Source organism: Ornithodoros turicata, chromosome 3 (genome assembly GCF_037126465.1).
Source record: "Ornithodoros turicata isolate Travis chromosome 3, ASM3712646v1, whole genome shotgun sequence".
In the NCBI taxonomy this organism is placed as follows: Eukaryota; Metazoa; Arthropoda; class Arachnida; order Ixodida; family Argasidae; genus Ornithodoros; species Ornithodoros turicata.
In genome coordinates, this window is record NC_088203.1 from 103,223,212 (window position 1) to 103,229,211 (window position 6,000).

At 47.2% G+C, this 6,000-nt stretch overlaps 1 long non-coding RNA gene across 1 annotated transcript in view; it reads right to left on the reverse strand.

Moving 5' to 3' along the window:
• Positions 1-3,361, reverse strand: part of LOC135389048 (uncharacterized) — a 59,734-nt gene extending 56,373 nt beyond the window's left edge. The window contains exon 1 of the long non-coding RNA XR_010421564.1: positions 3,258-3,361. This is a non-coding gene — a long non-coding RNA (uncharacterized LOC135389048). The remainder of the gene's footprint in view (positions 1-3,257) is intronic.
• Between the last annotated feature and the right edge of the window lie 2,639 nt (positions 3,362-6,000).

Sequence of the window (6,000 nt, forward strand, 5' to 3'; positions counted from 1 at the left end):
TGGAGCCGACGTGATTCCGAACGGTAACCTTGCCCAGAAGGACACGCTCTATTCGAAATACATCGGCGGTTCTCGTTCAGGTATTCTTCTGTTCCTATAGAGCAGGAGTTGTATCCTTATATTTATTTCTATATATTAGCATTAATTGTTTTTTGAACATTGTGTTGTTTTTACTTTTCATCGAATTCAAACGAAAATATGTCGTGTCGTCCCTAATTGTGTGGTCTGCCTCGGCCATTTCTCCTTCTTTACTTTTTATGCAGTTGACTAACAACGAAGGAGTGACATTTCGGGGAGCTCTGTCAGCTCCAAGGGCAGCTCGCTCGGGGTACGTCGCCATCAAAGGGGATAGCCTCCAGGATCATCATCATCATCACGAAGCTCGCGAAGGGAAGCTCGCGAAGCAATACCATCCAAATGCCGTAATAAAAGTCGCGAGCTCCTGGCAGCTTGGGGCTAGCCTGATCTGGTGAAAACCATGAGTTGGCGTCAAGCTTTGAAAAAAGCAGCCGCCTCGCCTAACAGGTCCAAAGTTGCTTCTATACGCTTGGGAGGATGTATATCTCACGTAGGACGCTTGCATTTAGCTTGGTATAAGGTCGACACAGATCCTTATATCTCCGGACGGTTTCAGTACTAGGACTATCCCAGCACACAATGAAGCTGGGCCCTGTACTGGACTAATTATCCCGGCCTCTTCCATTCGTTGTAGATACTTGTTGACTTCTTCCCGCATGGGAATATAGGGATGGGCGTCTGGGCGCACTGACGGAGTAAGGATGGGAATAATCTTTTACGAGACGGATCGTATATTCCCTGGAGAGCGTTCCCAGTCCTTTGGAAAACCTCAGGAAACTCTCCTGTACATCCGTCTGCTTGTCCAAGTATACGCACTTTACGAGTCGAAGACGTTCAGTGAGAGGCATTCCAAGCAGCGCTACGTGTAGTGGATCCACGACATAGAATTGCTCTTGGCAGTTCTTGTCCTTCCAGCGGACCTCGCCTGCGAACTTGCCGATCACGTTGAGCTGTTTGCCGCTAGGTCCTTTCAGTTGCTGATCCCAATTCTGTATAGCTTCTCCGTGATGCCGGCGAAGGTAACTGGGAGTACGAAAACTTCTGCTCCTGCTGTGCGCTTGGACTTCGTCGGAGAAGCCGGTTCAATGCTCATTCTCATCCTCATGTTGTATTCTGTTTTTCCTGTGCATAAATGTTGTTTGTTGTTGCCCAGTTGCAATCACCTCCTTCCTCATCATAAGGGAAACTTCACTACGTCACCAGAGCAGTGGTGGGCAGTATCGCAGATACATGCATCTTCGATACAATCTTTCGATACATTTTGTGTATCCGTATTAGGTATCGCGTGCCAAAAGTGAGAGTATCGGAGTATCGGTATCGAAAATACATTTTTACTTCATCGTTACTGTCATGTATATGTAGTATGTACTTCTCAGTTAGATTGCTAAGAGCACCTTTGAAGGCACACCAATTATCCTCAACAGATCGTATCGGAAACAGGCGAACAAACTCATCGAAAAACATACCTAGCTCTCTGTTTATGGCGTCATAATTCCCTTTGTTGTAATCCACTATATCGAATTTAATATTCTTACGTTCGGTACAGGGTACTTTTACGGAGGTGTGTATGAATCTGTGGTCGCTGAGGCCATCAAAAATTACTACTGGAGAAAATAGCTCTGGAGATGTGGTAAGCACTAAATCAAGGATGCTCTGACAGGCACCAGAAATGCGCGTAGGCTAGGTGACCAACTGCTGCAGACCAAATAACACGCATAGATCACAGAAATCAGAAGACAAAACCGCGGAGGCTTTTGGCTTATAGACGTCATTCCAGTCGATATCGGGGAAATTGAAGTCACCGAAAAGCATTATTTTGTGAGATGGAAACTGCTTTTCACAAAGGCAAGGGCTTTATGAAGCTCAGCGACAAGACACACATCATCGGGTGGGCGGTAACAAACTCCAATAAGTATCTTGTTGTGGGAGTGACCAAGTAAAGACCATACCATCTCAATGTTCCCAGGGACGTCAATGGGGCGAGATGGTATTTCATTTTTGATGCCAAGCAACACCCCACCACCACGCCTTTCAACGCGGTCATAACGGTATGTACTCTAAAACCCGGCAGTATTTCAGCATCATGCACGTTAGGTGTTAACCATGTCTCGGTCAGAACAACAATAACAGCTCCCGTTGTTCCCATAAGAGATAAGAGGTCTTCACGCTTGGGTACAATGCTTCTAATATTTGAAAAGATAAGTGACAAACTACAGTGATGAGACAAGGAACTAGTGACATTCAGTGATTGCTAATCGCTAGTCGTTGCGGCTGAAACTGGGTTTGTTTCCCGACACAGCAAGCTCCGTGGTTCAATATTTGGGACCTCTCGACCTGTCGTACATATAACACTTGCTACCAACCAGCAGCTTATTGAAACGGAGGCGAAAAGGTTGGCCCTGCGAGCGTCCGAAGGCAATCAGGTTCTTTCTGGCAGTCCGGACAGCGGGAGTGAAATCCTCAGACACGGCTTTACTAGTGTCCTTTAGCTTATAAGAGTCTCTTAGAATGGTATCCTTAACCATAAAGTTAGCGAACTTCACGATTATTGGACGTGGCCTTGCCTCGTGAAAAGGTCCTAGGCGATGGGCTCTATCGACATGCTCAGCTGAGACCACAACATCCAGGCTATCGTGGCACAGATTACTAATTTTTTCCTCTGATTCCGCCCATGTTTCGTTACTAGCGTCTTCAATACCATAGAACACCAGATTGTCCCTTCTGGACCTGCTCTCAAGGTTATCAATGCGTGATCTAAGCGAAGCCATGTCCGATGGGATGGCTGAGAGCATACCCTGTGTGCTGATAACTTCCGATAAGTTACCTTGCATTGAGGCTACATTGGACTCTATTTTACCAACGCGCGTAGTAAGGTCAGTTAAGGTCAGTAAGGCAGCTCGAAATTCTTTTTGATCTTTCTGGATAGCTTTTACTTTTTTGAGCAACGTATCCTGACCGGCGTTAAGTTTTTCGAGTAAGCCCATCATTGCACTAAATTGAGCTTCTTGTTCTTTTGTCATGGGACCGGAATTTGCCTCAACGTCTCCCGCAGACAGTAAGAGCATTCTAACAACAGAAAAACAGTCACAGGCAATTGCAAAACATGTCCGTGGGCTCGGAAAGAGGAGCAGCATAACATTATTGATTCTTTTAGAAAAGAGAGGGTACCAGGTACCAACCTGAAAAACATGAGGACGAGCCGTTAGTGACTGCGACGTACTGTTGCTCGATGTGATAAGCAGATGTTCCACCAGTAGGGCTTTCACGAAGTTCATCGATAGTGTTGATAGCCAAAAACACTGGTGAGAGTACTGTGCTATCGCAGACTTGAAACACGTGGCGGGAATCACACAGCCGTCGATCCAAGACGACGGCCGATTAATAAGCCGCATTACCCAAGCAACTGGAAAACCTTGGGCCAACCTTGGCACTGGCTTGGCCAGCCAACCTGGCCACGCTTGGCTTGTGGTTGGCCAACGACGTCGTTTCTTGGTACGGATCTGTTCCTTGGCCAACAATTTGCCAACACTTGGCAAGCCAGTATGTTCCCAATCTTCAACCAATACTGATCGAGCCAACTGTTTTTTTTTTTTTTCTGTTTCGGAACAATTCATTCATACAACTGAACAACAACCGAAATTATTCGAATTAACGAGCAGAAGCTCAAGCAGCTCTTGCTTTAGCTACGTTCCAGTTGTGCACCAGCCCAAGTAAGCTCAGTCGAAACTGAGTTTCCCGTGTTGAATATGAAAAACGATTCGGATACTGTGCTGCATGAGTTACCCATGGCACGTATGCATGTAGTTGCATGCAGTGTGTTTGTTACAAGTTTTCCACAATGTTGTCACAACGACCTCCCCCCCCCCCTATATTTGGCGGTACTTTGGCCATAAAAATAAGTCTTTAGCAGAATGCGTTGTTGGGTCGGTAAGCGACGGTGTCCAATAATCTCCTTAAACGAACTGTAAAGTGAAATATAACCGCCATGTTTCAAGACACCACTATGCAGAACTTGGCTGTGTGATCACACACACACAAGTCGTCACCTCTCAGTTCTTCATACTTTTCGTACTAATTAATTTTGAATACTTCTAGAAACGGAAAGGTGGCGACCCTCGGCGTTCGCCGAGGACAAAGTAGGAGCCGGACCCTGATTAGTTGAGAGATATCACGTGATATTGTAATACTACGTAACGTAGTTCAGACAGGTTACTAATTACCATTAGACTTGTCTTGAAAAACAACAGCAACTCTTGAGAACTTCAGTTTAAGCCGTTACCCTTTGCAACCTGTGAGCTCCGTGCCTGTGAGAAATATCTCTGTGGTCTGCGCCATCTGTTGGCCTTTCTCTCTATCCAGTGATTTCACCAGAAATTCACTGCTGGGGGGGGGGGGGGGGGCGAGCTTTCAAGGGGGTGGTGGTGCTTGGTGAAGGTTCCACTTACGGAATTTTTCATAGACACGGAAACAATCGTGGCACAATGGTGACATATCTGCACAGCTTTCCCGTTTTATTTGTACATGTTATTACATTAGAACACAGCACAGTAGAATACAGATTCATTATGAACGGCATTTCAACATTAAGATGCATAATCACACGACTGGCAAAGAAAAAAGCCTAGCACATTGTCTCACGAAGCTCAATGAACACCTAGCAACCAACGATGAAAACCTTAGACGAAAAAAGCAGAATACTCCGCTTGATTGAGTTGGGCGCAAATGGTTCTTGGTGATCCACATTGAGTTTGCGTGCCCGCACGCATTTTTGCTCGTATATGCGCGGAATATATGCATTGAACAGTCACTTTCAAATGACTTCGGAGAAATGCATGGTACGATCATCTGCATGACTGTGGTCCTACAGCCCAAGTTTGACCGTACAGGATGTAATTCGCTGCACCGGACTCACTACCAGAACGTGTTGATGGCCGAGCTAGGTGGGGTTACCTGAGAAATTTCAGGGGGGGGGGGGTGTTGCAAAAATGCAGGGAGGGTGTACACCCCCCCTGAGGGGGGTGTAGGGAAATCCCTGTCTCTATCTCTCTCCGCGTCTCTGAGTCGTCTGCTCACTGTATCGCTGCTGTCTGCAAAACCTCGTATCCAGGCATCTATACGAATGTCTGATTTTCGTTTCACAAACCGCGCACCTTCGACAATGAAACGCGCACTGCACTCACGACAACCGCCACGACCTCGAATAAATGGCTCGCCTAGTTGCTTGCGTTTTCAATGGATGGCGCGCGAATCGCCTCAGCGTTTGCCGCGTATATGTGGGGTGCGATAGGGTACACCGGTTCTACAGAAAGATGAAAAAAAGCAGGGTAAAGCTATAGTGTGACGCCAAGTGAAAAAACGTGCTTGGCCCAAGGTCGGCTGAGAGGAGTTGGCCAACTAAGCCAACCTTGGCCCAAGCTAAGGCAACATGGTTGGGCCGAGCTTGGGGATTGACAATGGACTGAGACTGGCCATCCATTGGCCACCAAAGGGCCAACCTGGCCAACGCTGACCCATATATGGCCCTATCACGCCCCAGTGAGAAATTTTGCATGACAACGCTGCTTCCCAGCGGGAAAAGCAATATTGGCGAAACACTGGGCCGACGTCTGCTTCCAACCTAAAAGTTGTCGGGCCCAGCTTGCAAAAAAAGCTTGGGCCAAAGTTCGGGATTGACAATGGCCTCACTCGGGCCGACTTAGCCGGCACAAGCTCGGGCCAATGTACAGGGCCGACCTGACAGATGTAGGGCCGATGTCTGGCCAATAAGGAACCAAGCTTGGGTACTGATTGGGTAAACGTGGGCCCTTGAATAGCCCATGAAACAACACCTGTGCCTGGGCCAACCTCGGCTCGTTAAAAAAAAAATGCATGACCGAACTCACTCAATTCTCTCGTGGGGTAGGGTAAGGCGTAGGGGGAGAA